Below are 20842 nucleotides of genomic sequence, written 5' to 3' on the forward strand. Positions count from 1 at the left end.
AATCATAAATGGGGGCTTCATCTTTCTCCAATAATCCTTCCTCCACCATCTCAATATTCACATCAAAAGTCACACCCTCATACTCACAAAGGCTAAGAGTATTTGGCTTACTCAACCTCATATCTTCTTCATCAAATACCACACTTTCGTACTCACAAGAGCTCAAGAGGTTTAACTCTTCCCACTTCTCATCTGCTATATCAAAGGTCACCCCTTCAAACTCGCATTTATGGACAATGTTGAAGGATTGGTGGGGAGTAGCCACTTGGGCAATTTGATTTGCAAACTCCTCACCATGGGTAAAAATATTTTGAAGAACATTGTCTCTATTTTGGCTCTCCTCTAGCACTTGTTTGAAGAAGTTTTGTTGATCTCCCATCATTTGGAGGAACATACATTGAATGTCAAAGTTGGGCTCATCTTTTTGTTGTGGGTGGGTGTGAAAGTGGTTGTATTGTGGATATTGGATGTGGTGATTTTGGTGGGGAAATTTGGGGTAGTAGTTAGGATTTTCATTGCATGAGTAGTAAGGTAGGTTTGTGTTGACTTGCTTCTCAAAATCCCCATACCTATAGTCATACTCAAAAGATCCAACATATACTCCATATGTCAAGTCTTGAGCCACCATCATAGCTAAGACAAGGAAACAACTACAACCAAGGAAACTACACAAAAACGGTAAGAATAATCCTTGAGGAACAAGTTTCTCAAGGCTAGAGCAAAATTAAAATAGACAAACAAGTAAGAATTTAATCACATAACACCGTCCCCGACAACGGCGCCATTTTGATGGAGAGTGTCGTTGGGGTTCTCAATCAAACACATTTATAATTCTCAACAAACAATTAGTTAGTGGTTAAGTCGAGGTCGATCCATGGGACGGTGTGCTTTGGGTTCTAAGTCTATCCATCTTAATTTATGCTAGTGTTACAATTGATTTGGGTTTGTAGTTGTGTTCTAAACTAATGCAAGCAACAAAGTAAAACAAGCAATAAAGCAAATAAAGATGTAGATAAATAATAAGGGATACTATGATGCCATGGGATCATAGGGGATTCATGGGAGTTGATCATACAAACATGTTCTCACTTAGATGCAAGCACTTATTGTTGTGGGGGATCGAGTTGGTGTATAAGCTTACAATCCCTAAGAAGGGTTGGGTCCCGGAGCCGAATCTATTAGATTGTACAACACCTACAAGTCGACTTAGTCCTTCTCATTCAACTATATACATGGTCTAATGAGGCTCGAGTTGGTGTATAAGCTTACAAGCCCCATTGAAAAGATAGGTGATGGGTAGAAAATGCAAGGATTCATAGGCTCGCATTTCATCAAACATAACATGTGCGTAAGTTGAAATCACAACAAGCAAGCAAATTAATTATGGAGACATATTAGATTAAGCATGAATCAATCCTCATGTTGGTTTCCCTCAATTTCCCATTAATCCTAGTCAAGGAACTACTCACTCATTATCATGGAAAACATGTCATTAATGTTGTCAATCATCACAACAAGTATAAACATGATAAGAGAATGAGGAAATAAACAATAAAGAGTAAAGAGTCAAGAGATTATACCAAACTTGAGATAAATAAATGGAAAGGAAAGAATAATAGAAGAGAACTTGATTGATTGATGAAGAGTTGTTAATTCTCCAATAATAACCCAATAATCTTCAATTACCCAATAATAATAAACTTGAACAATGATTAAGGAAAGATTAATATGTAATTTTATGGAATAATTGAGATTAATCTATTTTAATCTACTCTTATTCTAATCTAAGGAAGGTTCTCCCTTCATGGCACCTAACTGGGCTCTCCCTTGATTATTACAAAATGGAGTATATATAGTATTACCTCATTAGGTTAAGTAAGGATAGATTAGTAAATAACAATGGTAAGTTTTAAAGTGGGGAAATGCATGTCTTGCGAGGAGATGAGCATATCACGTCGCTAGTGCTACCACGATCCGCTCGGACCAGGAGAGGAGACGCTCGGATCAGGAGGGAATAATCCGCTCGTCTCTTGCACGGGACGCTCGGATCATGCTATGCCGGTCCGCTCGTCTTGTGTCCAATCCGCTAGGATTGTTGCACAGTGTGATCCTTTTGCTTCACGGCCTTTAATCTTCGCATACTCCTTATTCTTCACTACTACAAATGAGCACTTGGGCCACGGCTAAATTCGTGGCGCAAGTGTTAAATTTCCGGGGCTAAATCATTTGGCCACGGGAATACCTTCCGTGAGGCAAGTGGCCGTGGCAAAAAGATAGCCACGGGAAAAACAATAACGTGGCTATTATTAAATTTTTAGCCATGGACTCTCTCGTGGCTAATAACTCCCGTGGCCAAAAAATTTCTCGTGGCGAAAAAATAAATCCCGTGGAAAAAAATATATATGAAAATCAAATAAATAAAATGTTAAATAATTTTTTTTAACGATCGATATTTTACCATATATGGAATAATGACAATCTCGATACTGGTTTCGCTAGTTAACTCGATTAATTTGAACGTTCTTTGGTTTCACCGGTCATGCATTTGTGCGCATCAAAGAGGCTTCCCAGAAGGTCACCCATCCCAACACTACTCTCACCTGAGCACGCTTAACTGTAGAGTTCTTTTGATGTGCTACCGAAACTGAAGTTAACTTTGTTGATATAATTAGTACTTTGAATCCTTTTAAGTTCATTTTTTTTCTTTCAAAATTTACCTTTAGTACTATTTAATTACAAAAATGTTATATGATTTACGAACTTTTGCGGGAAAACATTATTTTGGCCAAAACAATCAAATTTTCGATGTTACCCTCCCGACTAATGCTTTTGACGTCATTGTTTTTGCCCAAGTTAGCAAAACCATTTTCTCTAAAAAGTAAACTTAATCCTGTTTTCCAAACATTTTTTTATTTCTTTAGTTTATCGACATTCTTATTTTCATTTCTCTTGTACTCATTTTTTCGTATATTTTTTTTATGCAAATGCTATTGTATGACCGTCGTGCATACGATATGAAAAATTAACCATTTTTTGGTAAAATAATGACCACTTTTTATAACATAAGGTATCCCCCCCCCCCCTCAAATTGGTCACTATTAACCAAAAAGTACACTTTTTACTCAAAAAACACGAAAAATATTGTCGTACCATAGAATCGCTTATTTTCTTAAACTGATTTCTCTTTGTTATGGTTTATCATTTTTTTCTCAAATTTTTCACATTATTTACACATGTGACTTTAAATTATTATAATTTCTATATTTTCCCTGTGATGTGCTCATTTTCAATGACAAAAATTTCTCCATATTGAATTTTGGGTAAATTCATAAAAACTACCAACTTTAGTCATCTTTTTCATAATCAATACAACCATAATTAATAATTAGTAATCACTACCAAAATATTAACTTTTTTCTACGATAGGTACCAAGTCGCCTTCTTACTCTAATTTTTTTTTTTCTACTTTAAAGGTGTTTTCATCTAAGAGGAGGATTTTGGAAGTGGGTGAGTGGAGATTTGTACTTGAATGATGGCTTTTTGGAAATTTTCAAGTAGGTTAAGATTAGATTTTCAGGCGAATTAGTACCGATTGTAGAAAAAAGTTAATATTTTGGTATTGATTACTAATTATTGATTATGTTGGTACTGATTATGAAAAAGAGTCCTTATATTGTTAAAGTTTATCAATTAACCCTTGAATTTTTTATATTAATAATTTTTCCGATATATTTTTTTCTTAATTGATTTGTGGAAGATCATTTTTTTTCTTCTTTCAATTCTCATCGCACTTATTTTATTTAATCAATTTTGTAATCTAATTGTCGTTTTTTTTTCACTCCTAAAAAAACTTCTCCCAAAACTTTTTTTCTCTCCAAGTTAAATTTTATATCTAATTCAAATTTTTCTATAAATATCTTACAAATAAAGCTGTAAATCAAATTTTGAATGAACCTATTTGACAATATGTTAATTTTAGATTTATCAAAGATAGATGATAAATAACTTATTTATTTAATTTTATATGCTATGTCTTTAAATGTGATACGATCATTTAAGATTGTTATTCAAGATTATAATATTTTAATTAAAAAAAATAAAAGAAATTCACGACTCTAATAAACAGAATTATATTTTAAAACAAATTTCTTAAATTAGAAATGTTTTGAAAAACCTGCAAAGCGTAATTGTGATTTCTAAAAGAATAAAAAAATTTAGACGATAAATTTTTCTTTGCTTGCATATAAGTTTATAAAATTTTAAAATCTTATTAAAGTAAATAAAACAATAAAAAAATATTAATTAAATTAATCAAAGTGTTTGCAAAATTTTAAATTTAAATGCATTTTCATATTATTTATATTTGATTAAATTTCTTTTAGATTTTAAGTTGCCTTATCATGAAAATATCTTAATTTAAGTCGGAAAAGATACTCGCCACGGGAGTTTGTTAGTTCGTGGCTAAAATTTTTTTGCCACGGAACAATTCGTGGCCAATTAAAATTTCGTCACGTGTGTGACATAGTCCGTGGCTAAAGTGATTATTTGCCACGGGTGTAGCCTATTTCGTGGCGCAAGTACCTTTTTACCATTGCTTTGTCGGTCGTCGTTCTTGCCTCCTCTTCATACTAGTCCATCTACGATTGTCAACATCCTTCCAAATGCGCACGGGAGATGGGAGTTCTGCCTCATTGTCTTCTTTCCTACAAGTCATACAAAATGCACTAGGAAAGCAAAGTAGAAAGGATTTGACGGATATAATGGCCATGAAATGTTATAAAAGTATGCAAAATAAGCTCAATTAGGGGACTAAATGTGCGCAATTAAGAGTCACATCACTCTACATGGTGGACTTCACTCGGGTTTACAACTATTGGGAGAATAAGCTGAAGAGTGAAGGAGGTCCCCTGATCCGGTGGATTCTGCCGTGGTGGCATCTTAGGTCAGTCACTGGAGTTTCATCTTTGAACCCGACGTGGTCAGTTCGCATCCCTGACTTGGAATTCATGATTTGCATTTTTCCGGAGAGATTGATGAGGCAAGTGGGCCTTAAGCAGAAGATCCCGAAGCTTGACACCGTTCCTCAAACTACATTCTCATACACCACGGAGTTTCGTCGAGAGTGGGCAATTAAGTGGGCTCAGAGGAACATGTGGTTCATACTAGTTCCTATTGGCTCCTTATGGGTATCTGACTCATACTTGCAATGGAGGAAGGCTGGTACTCCTGAAGAGCGTGAGAAATTGAGGAAACACGAGCCTGTGGATTACAAGGTTCGCGAGGTAGCAAAGGCGACCCAGAAGTACTTGACTGAGGAGGAAGAAGAGGCCGGATTCCGAGTCGTTAATCCTTCGAAGAAACCGAAGACCGCTTCTACCGTAGAGATGGTGATGGATCGAAATGGCAAGACTAGACCGCGAGAGAGACCTTTGGTGATTAGGTCGGAGATAGCACAAGAGCGTCCGGCTTGTGGTCGAGATAAGAAGTATGATAAGGGTGACAAAAGCAAAGGGAAAACGGAAAAATAGCCTTAGTCGTAGTATTATTTATTATTATTTTTAAGTTGTAATAAACAGCGGGATTTTTAGAATCCTAGCCTATCATTTATTTCAGCATTTTATTTTATATATATTTTGCGTATTATTATTATTTATGGAACAAATGAATAAAAGATTAATTAGTTAAGAAACTATTATGATTTCCTTTTATTATTCTTGTCGAATTTCAAATGCAAATGCAAATGTCCTTCTGTTTACATTAAATAAATAATGGGTTGTATCCTGCGAAGGATTGCCTACGTATTCATTAAAAACTAAATCAAACCCTGTGCGTAGTTCAAATAAATGTAAAAGAATAATTGTTCGAAGCAAGAGCTTGTAATGAACATAGAAAATAAGCACGAGCTTTACTTGCTCTTAAAATACAATTCAATTTATTTGATGATATGAAGATGTCGAAATGCCAAAATGCAAGAACAAGGTGACATAAGCTTTATTTCAGCGGGCCAAGGGCCATTTTTATTTCGTGTCGCATGAGCGGCACGTGGGTGTTATGCGAGGCGCGCGTTCTGTCCTATGCTAAGGGTAATATCGTTTCAGTTTGTCGAGGTTGGTTGGGTTAGCGAATTCATTCCCATCTAGGTCTGTAATATTAACCGCACCCCCGAGAGTATGAACTTGACTAGGAAAGGTCCGGCCTAATTAGGCTTAAACTTTCCGCGTGGATTAACAGGTAGGAGAGCTCTGACTGATTTGAGCACCAGGTCTCCTTCTTTGATATTCCTGGACTTAACCCGTTTAATAAAGGCTCGTTTGATACATGCCTGATATGTCTGCACATTATGCAATGCCCGCAATCTTCGTTCATCCAAGAGGATGAGTTCCTCATATCTATCTCTATTCCATTCAGCTTCAGGGATTTGACTTTTGAGTAAAATGCGTAGGGATGGAATCTCTAGCTCAACAAGTTGTACAGCTTCCATGCCATAAGTTAGAAAGAAAGGAGTGGCCCCAGTGGGAGTCCTAACTGATATGCGATAACCCCATAACACAAAAGGTATTTTGCTAGGCCAATCTCGATAATTGTCGATCATTTTCTTGAGGATCGTGACGACATTTTAATTAGCTGCCTCTACCGCGCCATTAGTTTGAGGTCTATAAGGCGAGGAATGGTGGTGTTTGATTTTGTATTTGGATAGCAATTGTGCAGCTTCGGCTTGTAAATGTGACCCATTGTCACTAATTATATCATGTGGGCAACCATATCGACAGATGATATTGGTTTGTATGAACTTTGCCACATGTTTAGCTGTAAGAGTAGTGTAGGATGCCTCTTCGACCCATTTGGTAAAATAGTCGATAGCTACCAAAATGAAACAGTGACCTCCTGTTCCAGGTGGAGTGATGTTCCCAATGATGTCGATTCCCCAAGCAGAAAATGGCCAAGGAGATGTCATTGTGTAAAGCATTGAGGGAGGGACATGTTGCACATTCCCGAAGATTTGGCAATTATGGCAATGTCTGACGTATTTAATACAATCTTACTCCATTGTGGTCCAGTAGTATCCTAGATGCGTGATTTTCTTTGCCATCGTGGGTCCACTCATGGGAGGAACGCATTCTCCATCGTGAACTTCTTCCATCACTTTTTGTGCCGGTGAATGATTAAGGCAACGAAAAACTACACCAAGAGGTGTTCTTTTGTACAACTCTCCTTGCATGAGGAGGTATTGAGAGGCTAGTAGACGTATGGCGCGTTGTCTCCTCTTATCCATATCTGGTGGGTATGTACCATTGAGTTTGAAGTTTAGAATGGCTTGAAACCAAGGTTCCCCTGAACTTTCTTCTTCATTTGAGAGGAGGTTTACATAGGCTGGTTCTGACCGCCGTTCGATGCATAAAGGCATTTCTACCATGTTGTCTGGCATATTAATCAAAGATGCAAGTTTTGCAAGAGTGTCTTCAAATTGATTCTCTTCACGAGGCAGGTGTAGGTAAGTGACCTAATCGAAGAATTGGGCAACATGATTTATCCTAGCCTGATAGGGTGCTAGACTTTAGCTTCGAATTTTCCAAGATCCCGTAATTTGGTTAATGAACAAGGATTAGTCTTCGTGAATTCAAAGTTTCTTGATGCCTAAACTTACTGCTGCTTGTAGACCAATGAGGCAAGCTTCATATTCTGCTGCGTTATTCGTCACCTCGAAGTTGAGTTTGACAGAAAGCGGTGTATGCTCCTATTCCAAATCCTCTTAGATTCGATGCTCCATCGAAATAAAGATCCCAAGAGTCAATAGTGGTTTGTAGGATATCCTCATCTGGAAATGACCACATGTCTATTGCTTGGGTGTCGTTGATAGGATTGTCTGCGAAAAACTCGGCAACGGCGCGTCCCTTTATGACCTTTAGAGATACGTATTTGAGATCGAACTCTGAGAGCATTAAGGTCCACCTCGCCAAACGTCCGTTGAGAACGGGTTTCTCGAAGAGGTATTTGACGGGATCCATTTTAGAATACACCTTGACAGAGTAGCTAAGTATGTAGTGGCGTAGCTTCCTTGTTTCCCACACAAGAGCGAGGCATGTCTTTTCGAGAGGTGTGTACTTACACTCTTATTCTAAGAACTTCTTACTAAGATAGTAGATAGCTCTTTCTTCTTTCCCAATAGTTTGTGCGAGCATAGCCCCCATGGCTGTTTCAGTTACTGTGAGATATAAACCAAGAGGTTGATGTCGTTGGGGAGGCATTAGCACTGGTGGCTTAGCCAATATGTCTTTAATCCTGTCAAATGCCTTTTGACAGTCATCATCCCATATGGTATGATCTATTTTTTTGAGCTTTTGGAAAATGGGTTCGCAGATCATAGTAAGCTTTGATATGAATCGGCTTATATACTGTACTTTGCCTAGAAATCCTCTAACCTCCTTCTCTGTTTGGGGTTGTGGCATTTCGATTAGAGCTTTGATCTTGGATGGATCAATTTCTATTCCCCTCTGGCTGACGACATATCCCAGAAGCTTGCCTGATGTTACTCCGAATGCACATTTATGAGGATTGAGCCTCATGTTGTACTTTCGCAGTCTTAGGAAGAATTTGCAAAGGTTATCAATATGCCCCTTCCTATCCTTGGATTTGACAATCATATCATCGACGTACACCTCTACTTCTTTATGCATCATCTCGTGTAGCAAAGTTATCGCAGTGCGTTGATATGTAGCTCCAGCATTGATTAGCCCAAATGGCATAATAGTATAACAATATGTGCCCCATTGAGTAACGAAGGCTGTCTTATGCATGTCTTCTATGGCCATTTTTGTAACACCCCCATTTATTTAAGGGCCTGAACTAGGACTCCTCAGATAAATGATGGTGTTACCATCTCGGAACCCCGAGACAGTAGATAACAAAGGAAAGAAACACAGTACTTTATTAAAATGTTTATAGTGAGATTACAACTGGAATTAAAACAAGTCTCCAAAATACGACCAAAAGATAAAGTCTGATAAAACGACTAATAAGACTAAGGTGGGCTAGGCACTAAGTCAGTCATCCAAGCTCTCTTCCCGGCCAGCTCCCATCAGTCTCTGAAATACCTGTCAATCTGCTCCCCAATAATTGGATCATCACAGGCGTACACGAATACACAGGGTCAGCCACGAAGCTGAGTAGGTAATACAATAAACAGTAACATAAAACACACGCTCTTCCATCACCACCACCGCCATCACAACTCATAACCCGGACAACCCAGCCATACCGATCCCCGGTAGACTATAAATATCGACCGTAGCCGATCTGCCATCTCGCAGCTGAGGACACCAGGGCAAGTCCTGCAGAACCCGCCTGGGCCTTATCACCACACCATACTCACCTGCTCCTCCACCAACTCCGATGCAACAATATAATAAAACAGTTCAACGATAATGCATAACGGAATTAAATCAGACAATCATGTTATAACATGTAAATCACCGATTCAGCCAATCCAGTCACATAGTACTATATCAAATCCAGTGTATTCCCCTACCTCAAATAGCGGTAATAAGCTAACTGCAGATCAGAAGTACTCCACCCAAAACTCGCCACCTAAACATATACATAACATAATTAATTCACTTAACTATTCCTGTTCCCATAATCAAGAGTTACTATAAGTAGAAACTTTCCCAATTTAGAAATTACTAAAAATATAAGTTACCCAAAATAGAAAGTTTCTTAAAATGGGAAGTTTCCAAAATAGCAATTACCAAAAATAGCAGGTTACTAAAAATAGTAACCTTCCCGAAATAAAATCTCGACTCAAGAACTTAAATACATTATTCCGTCACCGCTACTTAATATTAACTTAATAGCTAAAACTAATAATGTAAATAATAGAAATATACATATTCCCGACTTATTAAAATAAAAACCGTAACAAAAATAACCCAAAAACAACACTCATTCCGACACACGCACACCCCCCTTTTCAACCCGTCACAACTCACTCCACAACCACCAACCCTCACCGCCGACCACCGGCCTCGACACTGTGTCCGGCCGGTCACCTCCCACCACCACCAACGTGGTCGACCCACGCAAAGGGAACCACCACCACCAACACCCCCTGCTTGCGTCCCTGCCGCCACAACCAGCCCCCTTTTCAACTCGCCTGCCACCACGACACAACCCCTCCTCCTTACCAACCACCACCCCTGACACCACCGTTGAAAGGCGACCCTGACACACGTGGCACCACCGATTCGACCTCCCCTGAGTCCACGGTGGTGCCACCCCATTACCCTATGTCTGAAATGCAACAAAAACACCCAACCAACCCCGACACCTAAACACCACCACTGCAACCACCAACAGCGACGACAACCACTCTACCCACCACCACCCGACTCGACTCAACACCAACAACACATCCCACTCCCCCATGACTGCTACAACAGTCCCTAAAAGACGTACAACTCAAATCAAATCAGTGTGACAGAAAAGAAAACAGGAAACCTTACCATGACGGCCGTCGATCCGTGCTTTTTCCGGCCGCACAACCACCCTCGACCACTAGCAATGGCTTCCCTAGACTCACGGCAGACCCTACCCCCTCCACACTCACCAGCGTGCGCTCGTTGGCTGTAAATAATGCGTGATGCGTGAAAGAAAAAGGTTTGATGATGGTGATGTGTAGAAATGACGGTATGAAGGGGGTTGGGTTTTAAGGTTAGATTAGGGTTTCGTTTTAGGGTTTTGGTGGGGTAAAAAGGTAAATGGGTAAGTGGGTAAATGGGCTATGACACCTTGACCCAAAACTATAAACCCGACTCATCTTACAACATGAATCCGACTCATTACCTTTACGCTATCATTACCTTTACGTTACCATTCTACCCACCACCACCCGACTCGACTCAACACCAACAACACATCCCACTCCCCCATGACTGTTACAACAGTCCCTAAAAGACGTACAACTCAAATCAAATCAGTGTGACAGAAAAGAAAACAGGAAACCTTACCTATGACGGCCGTCGATCTGTGCTTTTCCGGCCAGTACAACCACCCTCGACCACTAGCAACGGCTTCCCTAGACTCACGGCAGACCCTACCCCCTCCACACTCACCAGCGTGCGCTCGTTGGCTGTAAATAATGCGTGAGGCGTGAAAGAAAAAGGGTTGATGATGGTGATGTGTAGAAATGACGGTATGAAGGGGGTTGGGTTTTAAGGTTAGATTAGGGTTTCGTTTTAGGGTTTTGGTGGGGTAAAAAGGTAAATGGGTAAGTGGGTAAATGGGTTATGACACCTTGACCCAAAACTATAAACCCGACTCATCTTACAACATGAATCCGACTCATTACCTTTACGCTATCATTACCTTTACGCTACCATTAAATAATAAAAACTCGCTCAATCGATAATAAAATACGGGGTATTACAGTCTTCCCCCCCTTAAAATGAACTTCGTCCCGAAGTTCGCTCCCATACCCAACATGTCACACGAAGATATAAAGACATCCCGTATAACTAACACAGTCAAACACACAACTAGACTACACAAACACGAAATGTTACATTCTACCCTCCTAAAAAGAAAGTTACGTCCCGTAACTTACCTCAAGTGAACAGATGTGGATAACTCTCTCTCATTGCGGCCTCGGTTTCCCAGGTAGCCTCCTCTGCTTTATGATTAGTCCACAACACCTTCACTAAAGCAGTCTCTCCGTGCCTGGTCTTTCTAACTTTCCTGTCCAAAATCTCCTTAGGCGTCTCGATGTAGGTCAACTGCTCGTCCACCTCGACCACGTCATGGCTCAAAATGTGCGAAGGGTCACTCAAATATCTCCTCAACTGGGAAACATGGAAGACATTGTGTACCCTGGCTAAAGCTGGTGGTAGAGCTAGCCGGTATGCCACCTCTCCAACTCTATCCAAAATCTCATATGGCCCAATAAACTTCTGGCTCAACTTTCCTCGCTTCCCGAATCTCATCACTCCCTTCATCGGAGACACTCTAAGAAGTACTTTCTCCCCCACCTGGAAAGAAATGTCGCTTCTCCTAGCGTCAGCATAGCTCTTCTGCCGGTCCTGGGTAGCTCTCATCTTCTGTTGAATGATCTGCACCTGTTCAACCATCTCCTGAATCATCTCTGGTCCCAAAACTACCGCATCAGCTCGGTCATCCCAACACACAGGACTCCTACACTTCCTGCCATATAGAGCCTCAAATGGAGCCATCCCAATACTAGCGTGGTAACTGTTGTTGTATGAAAACTCAATCAACCCCAGTCTATCCTCCCAAGACCCGCCGAACTCCAAAACACAAGCCCTCAACATGTCCTCGAGTGTCTGAATAGTCCTCTCTGTCGACCATCGTAGCTGGATGAAAAGCGGTGCTCATCTTTAATCGAGTACCCATTAGTGATCGCAACTCTGCAGAATTTGGATAGAAACCTGGAGTCTCTATCGGAAATGATGTCCTTGGGTACACCATGCAGCTTCACCACATACTGAACATAAGCCTTGGCCAACTCAGCTTTACTCCAAGTATCCTTCATGGGGATAAAGTGAGCCGACTTGGTTAGCCTATCCACGATCACCCAAATCATATTGTTACTTTTCTGAGTTCGAGGCAACCCCACAATGAAATCCATAGAAATGCTCTCCCACTTCCACTCCGGCACATCTAATGGTTGAACCTTCCCTTGCGGTCTCTTATGTTCCCCCTTCACTCTCTGGCACGTCAAGCATCGAGCTACGAACTCAGCAACTTCCCTCTTCATATTCGGCCACCAAAAGGTCTTCTTGAGGTCCTTGTACAACTTATCTCCCCAGGATGAACCGAGTATGGCGTAGCATGTGCCTCAGTAAGAATCTTCCTCTTCAGCTCCTCATTATCCGGAACACACCACCGTCCTCCAAACCTCAGACTACCATCAGTATGGATAACAAACCTGGAATCAACCCCAGATTCTGCCTGTTCTACTGTGCTGCGCCACTTCTGAATTCTAGCATCGGCTTTCTGTAACTCTCTGATCTCCTCATATAACTCCGGCTCAACGGTCAAGTCCCCAAGAGTCTCTCCTCTCCGGATCATGTGGATTCCCATCTCCCGCAGCTCATTATGCAACCTCACCCTAGATCTGGCACTGCTCAAAGCATGGATGGATTTCCTGCTCAACGCATCAGCTACGACATTCGCTTTCCCCTCATGATAAAGTATCTCCATGTCATAGTCGCCAATCAATTCGATCCATCTCCTCTGTCTCATGTTCAACTCCTTCTGTGTGTAAATGTACTTTAAGCTCTTGTGATCGGAAAACACTTTGAAGGTAGCCCCATAAAGATAATGTCGCCATAGTTTGAGCGCAAACACCACTGCCCCCAACTCCAGATCATGAGTAGGGTAATTCTCCTCATAGGTCTTCAATTGTCGAGAAGCGTAAGCGATTACCTTCCCGTTTTGCATCAATACACACCCCAGACCCTTCTTGGAAGCATCAGTATACACCTCGAAATTATCATTCCCATCTGGTAGAGCAAGTATAGGAGCTGTAGTGAGACGTTCTTTGAGGGTGAGAAACGCCTCCTCACAACTCTCATCCCAAACAAACATGTTCTCCTTCCGCATTAATGACGTCAATGGCTTTGCGATCTTTGAGAAGTCCTTGACAAATCTTCGATAATAACCTGCTAGCCCCAAGAAGCTTCGGATCTCACCCACATTCTTAGGACTCTGCCATCTTGTCACTGCCTCAATTTTACTAGGATCAACCGACACCCCTTCCTTGGAAATCACATGTAACACCCCGGTTTATAAAAGAAGTCCTCGTCAAGACATTCCCTCATAAAACGGACTGTTACCATCTCGGTTTCCCGAGGTAGTGAATAACAAATTAAACTCCAAGGCAATTTATATAATGTTTTAACTTAATTATTACAATTTCTCTTTTCAAATTAAATTACAGGAACTGACGTAAATAAAAGTGAAGTCTTCTAGATGATGATCTAGCTACTAGGTCGTCTGATCCAGTGTCTCACGCCCATCAAGCTCCCGTCCTATCTCTTAAACCTGTCAAGTCTGCTCGCCAATATTTGGGTCGTCACAGGTGTTCACGAATACACAGGGTCAACCGCGAGGTTGAGTAGGGAAAACAATAAAACAATAAAATATGATATGCATGATACTCCGCCACCTCCATCTCCATCTCAACTCATCACACACATCTCATAACCCGGACAACCCAGCCATACCGATCCCCGGTAGACTATAAATATCGACCGAAGTCGATCTGCCAGCTCAACAGCTGAGGACACCAGGGCAAGTCCTGCAGAACCCGCCTGGGCCTTATCACAACATCACATCGTATCTCAACATCGTCACCACCACATCATCCTCCAACTCCAATGCATATGAAATGCTCAACAGTAATAAATGCAATGCAATATGTATATAAATCACTGAACTGATAAATCATAAAGTCATGCCAGTTACCCGATGTTGTGATATCATACTCAATACGATCAATTCAATCAATCACCTTCCCGTATATATAATTCATAACGTAAATCAACAACCAGAAATCAAGTCAACACAATTCAACAATGACGATAATAGGACAAGTGTATTTCCCTACCTCATAGTGCCAGCAAATCCAATTAAGCAGTTAAGAAGTCCAGAAATAAAGCAACGAATCTGATTATCGATCCTTCACGAATCCGTCACCTAAAACAATTATAATATTTATAATTACTAATTGCTAAATATAGATATCTCCCGAAATAGAAGTTTTCCCCGAAATACAATCCCGACACCAACTTATGCCCAATTGATAGCTAAAATAACCCGATTAGTATTTGACCCAACTTCCCAAAATAGAAGTTATTAAAGTAGAATTTCTTAAAATGGAAGCTTTCCCGATATAGTAATTTTCCTCTTTTAACAAACCCGACTCAAAAACCCGACTTGCATTATTTAACCGACTCGGGAATTAAATTAAATAAATTATATAATGTCTCGGGAATAATTTATTTAAAAGGCTCGGGAATTGAATTAAATAACTAATATGATAAATAAAAGATCAAGCGAATTAAATGATTTAAGAAATACCCGAATCAACTTTAAACAATTCAACCATCCCGATTCAAACCCGTCTTTAATTATTCTAATGCACTCGGGAATTAATTAATTAATTAAAAGTACGACCAATAAACAATTTGTATCGATTAATTATGAAAACCCGTTTCGAAACAATTCGAACAACCCAACTCTTACACTCGTCATTCACTCACACCCACACACCACCACCGGCCACCACAAGGCCGTGACAACCACCAGGCGTGACACCCACTCGGACCCTACCACCACCAAACACCCCCACCAGGGTCGACCCTCGCCGGCGAGGTGAACCACGGCCGCCATTTGGCCTGGTTCACCACCACGCACCACCAAACACCACTGTTTCCCTTTCTTCCACCACCGCAACAATTAACTATTCACTGCCCAACAACCACCATTCAACTCGCCACTAACCCATGAACACCGACACCACAACACCACCTCGTCGACCTCCCCCTAGTCGACGGTGGCACCACCCAAACCTAACCATCTAAAAACCCACCTGAAAACCCGAATTAACACCCGTTGCTACCCCATATCACTGCCGCCCTTTACTGTTACTAACCCCCACCATGAACCACCCTAACCACCACCACGACACTCGCCACTCACCATACTATTCATATAACCTGACAACAACCACTAACAAAGCCTCAACAAGGCACGAACAAACCCCCAAAAACCCGACACCAAACGAAAACAGAGGAAAAGAGTCGGTCTTACCATCTTTCTGCCACAACGACGGCCACCACGGCCACCCACGGACGTCGCCCATCACCCTTAGCTCTTCCTTGCAGCTCCGTCAACACCCAGACACTCTCTCTCTCTCTCTCGAATTCCGTGAGGGTTGGTTTTGGCATTGCTGAAAATGGGGGAGGCGTGAGGGAGTATGTAGTGTGGTTTGATGATTGTGTTAAATAAAGGAGGGAGGCATGGGTTGTAGTAATCATGTAAAGTATGTATAAGTTTGCTGGAAAAATGGGTGTAAAGGAAGAAAGAAAGAGGAAGCATATGCATGTGTTGTGTGCAGGGAAAAACGTAAAGGAAAGAAAAAGAAAGAAAAAGAAAGAAAAAGGAAGAAAAAGTAGTAATAATCTAATAATAATATTAGAATAATAATAATATATAATAATAAAGATATATTTTAATAAAAGTAGGTAGGTGCGATGTGTAGTCAAAATATGATAGGTCGAGAAAGGTTAGACTCACATTTCGAATTCCATATAACCCGTCACAATTAATTTATATCGATACAACGCGGTTAATTAAAATAATTTACGTAATTATCGACTCAGCAATTATCCCGCCTTAATTAGTAATATAAAATGTATAATAATTAATATATAATAATATCCGTTTAATTATATCCGTTTAATTCAATAATATCCGTTTAATTTATTATATAAAAATACGGGGTATTACAGTCTTCCCCCCTTAAAATGAACTTCGTCCCGAAGTTCGCTCCCATACTCAACAACAGAAAGGTATTGTATATTGTACTTACGGACGTCACGAAATTCTAACACGGTTAACACACTTTTGACTCATCAATTAAACGTAACAAATACGGAATGTTACATTCTGCCCTCCTAAAAATAAACTTCGTCCCGAAGTTTAACTCATCATTTTCTTAATCCAATTAACTACAACTAATAACTACCTGCGAACACAAATGTATAACACTATATAATCATATGAGAACACCATCATCTTTCCATCTCAATTCCGATCTCAAACTCAAGTAACTCAATAACCATGGTCTCGCTGGACCGCAAACGTAACTCGGCACAAAGGTCCCACACCTCATAATTCAATACCGGTAGTTTAATTATACTCTCTTTTTACACATCAACTAATCTAACAGAAGTAGAAACCAAAACATATATAACTCGTCTGCATAGGTACCCCACATCAAATATCAACTTGGTGAACTATAACCTTCGAACAAGTGCAAATTAAGCATCAAGATTTTACAATCCTCCCCAACTAAAAACATGGTTACGTCCTCGTAACCTTCATTATTATGACAAAAGTTCTCAAACTATTGCTAACAACTGAAAGAGGTTTAAATATTCTTAACTCTCGCTTAAGTTAACTGATCCTTACCAAAGACAATCAGTTTCGCAGTACTTATCAGCCTAGAAATATTTTTAATCCTCATAGCAAAGGGTTTGGTATCTATTCATGAATGACGAATGCACCTCGATTGTCAAATTTTATAAACTTATTGGTTGAGTCAAACAAGCGATTAACAGCGATATTGGAAAGTCAATCATACAAGACTATCATACATAAAGTTTCGTTCTTGGTATTAAATATATTTAAACTGTACCCATTACAATGACAGAAAAGATTAGATGTATTTAACTATACCAATTTTACAAGTGTTCTTTACCTATTGTGCTAATATTAACGTATCATGTTGACACACAACTCACATGAAAGTCTTTAAAACTCAGATGACATCCTACATGTGGGAACATTTAGACATAATCATTACTACCATCCATGTGTAAACTTTTAAACATAACTATTATAATTTTCATGCGAGTGTATTAGAATAATCAAATTACTTTTAATACCATCAACTTACAAAGATATGACAATATTGTTTTATATTTATATATATCCATATGCAAATATGATATAAAATATTACAACATGCCAAATGTATATAAAATATGCAAATAACTGGACTCTTGTAACATTTCACCCTTGATTAAAAATCAAATTAAGTTATCCCATTTTACTCATACTATCATGCCAACAAGGTTATCAACTAAGTTTTAATTTTATCACTTGTTAAAATACATAACTACTGAACATGCGTGCTACTACCGTCATATAAAACATTATAAATTCACATTACTAAGACTCATGAATTAATCAAACAATCGTATGCAAATTCGACATAGACGCACATTTTAAATGTTTTGATTCACGTTGTAACTTCCAAAAATCATGAATAAATAATTGTTCGATTAAAACTTGTTTCATATTACTTTTATAAAACACGGTGAGTTCAAAACACAGGGAAAAAGAATTAGGTTTAAAGCACAAGAACTCCGTTTTTAAAGAATTTTACAACTCAGTTGGTCCAAACAACATGTGACAGCAATTGGTCTAAAATTTGGGTCAGTTTGCAAATCTTATTATTTAATATAGAGACATCATGATTTTTCGTGGCTTATCAATTTGAAAACATATGCGAATTTTATGATCGATGGAATTGGATTTATGAGAAAATTATTAATACAATTTGAATGAGGATTTTATAAAATCATTGGTCAAGCATCACTGCACGGGAACTTCCTAACCACAGTTCACTAAAGTATTTATTACTCCTAATCCGTATATCATATAAGCATGAAACCAACGTCAAATGAACACTAACTCACGAGGCTATCTCTCATAAAATTTTCATCGATAGGCAATAAACAGAAAAGAAATGGTAGTAAGGTCAATTAAAGAGTAACATCAACTAAACGAGTTTCAGCACTATGTCATTCATTTTCTATGTCCCAATTCTTACAACTATACTATCGATACTAACCCATACCAACTTAGATCTCACACTGTACCTACGTAAACATATACCCCATAGAATCCCTCCGCATCTCGATCTACTCATTACATCTAAATCACGATTGTGATGACTAAGGATATGAAATTCTATCGTGTTTCTTATTACTATCACAAGACTATACTAACATGGCTTCGGGATCACATAACCGCATATTACTTAGTCATAGTAGTACTATCAACACATCATTCATACAAATTACTTACCGTAGCGTTATCCTGCAATAATCAATGTATCAATCAGCCAACACTTAGGCAACGATATATGAATTTCTGTTCAACCTCAAGCAACTTTTCTACCCTTTCTCTCGTATACACTCATGGTTTCCGGTTCAACTGAGAGGACCACTGGTTCGGTGTGAGGGGGCCCCTAACTCATACCTTACCGTAGTGTGCTCCTAACAGTTCTATCCCGGGGTTCATTTTATTTAGACACATCCTATGTTCATTGGGCTCATTGGTTCAGGCCTGAGGACCGTTCGCTCTGATACCACTTTGTAACACCCCGGTTTATAAAAGAAGTCCTCGTCAAGACATTCCCTCATAAAACGGACTGTTACCATCTCGGTTTCCCGAGGTAGTGAATAACAAATTAAACTCCAAGGCAATTTATATAATGTTTTAACTTAATTATTACAATTTCTCTTTTCAAATTAAATTACAGGAACTGACGTAAATAAAAGTGAAGTCTTCTAGATGATGATCTAGCTACTAGGTCGTCTGATCCAGTGTCTCACGCCCATCAAGCTCCCGTCCTATCTCTTAAACTCTGTCAAGTCCGCCGCCAATATTTGGGTCGTCACGGTGTTCACGAATACACGGTGGTCAACCGCGAGGTTAGTAGGGAAAACAATAAAACAATAAAATATGATATGCATGATACTCCGCCACCTCCATCTCCATCTCAACTCATCACACACATCTCATAACCCGGACAACCCAGCCATACCGATCCCCGGTAGACTATAAATATCGACCGAAGTCGATCGCACTCAAAAGTGAGGACACCAGGGCAAGTCTGCGAGAACCCCCCTGGGCCTTATCACAACATCACATCGTATCTCAACATCGTCACCACCACATCATCCTCCAACTCCAATGCATATGAAATGCTCAACAAAGTAATAAATGCAATGCAATATGTATATAAATCACGAATCGATAAATCATAAAGTCATGCCAGTTACCCGATGTTGTGATATCATACTCAATACGATCAATTCAATCAATCACCTTCCCGTATATATAATTCATAACGTAAATCAACAACCAGAAATCAAGTCAACACAATTCAACAATGACGATAATAGGACAAGTGTATTTCCCTACCTCATAGTGCCAGCAAATCCAATTAAGCAGTTAAGAAGTCCAGAAATAAAGCAACGAATCTGATTATCGATCCTTCACGAATCCGTCACCTAAAACAATTATAATATTTATAATTACTAATTGCTAAATATAGATATCTCCCGAAATAGAAGTTTTCCCCGAAATACAATCCCGACACCAACTTATGCCCAATTGATAGCTAAAATAACCCGATTAGTATTTGACCCAACTTCCCAAAATAGAAGTTATTAAAGTAGAATTTCTTAAAATGGAAGCTTTCCCGATATAGTAATTTTCCTCTTTTAACAAACCCGACTCAAAAACCCGACTTGCATTATTTAACCGACTCGGGAATTAAATTAAATAAATTATATAATGTCTCGGGAATAATTTATTTAAAAGGCTCGGGAATTGAATTAAATAACTAATATGATAAATAAAAGATCAAGCGAATTAAATGATTTAAGAAATACCCGAATCAACTTTAAACAATTCAACCATCCCGATTCAAACCCGTCTTTAATTATTCTAATGCACTCGGGAATTAATTAATTAATTAAAAGTACGACCAATAAACAATTTGTATCGATTAATTATGAAAACCCGTTTCGAAACAATTCGAACAACCCAACTCTTACACTCGTCATTCACTCACACCCACACACCACCACCGGCCACCACAAGGCCGTGACAACCACCAGGCGTGACACCCACTCAGACCCAGCCACCACCAAACACCCCCACTGGGGTCGACCCTCGCCGGCGAGGTGAACCACGGCCGCCATTTGGCCTGGTTCACCACCACGCACCACCAAACACCACTGTTTCC

At 39.5% G+C, this 20842-nt stretch overlaps 1 long non-coding RNA gene across 1 annotated transcript; it reads right to left on the reverse strand.

Annotated features, from left to right (window-relative positions):
* Window positions 1-13922: 13922 nt before the first annotated feature.
* On the reverse strand, window positions 13923-20196 carry LOC141640514 (uncharacterized). The gene is made up of 3 exons (XR_012543033.1): window positions 20014-20196; window positions 14621-14709; window positions 13923-14064 (listed from the first exon to the last, which is right to left on the reverse strand). It is a non-coding gene; the product is annotated as an uncharacterized LOC141640514 (long non-coding RNA).
* Between the last annotated feature and the right edge of the window lie 646 nt (window positions 20197-20842).

The sequence above is a fragment of the Silene latifolia genome, unplaced genomic scaffold (assembly GCF_048544455.1).
Source record: "Silene latifolia isolate original U9 population unplaced genomic scaffold, ASM4854445v1 scaffold_88, whole genome shotgun sequence".
Lineage (NCBI taxonomy): Eukaryota > Viridiplantae > Streptophyta > Magnoliopsida > Caryophyllales > Caryophyllaceae > Silene > Silene latifolia.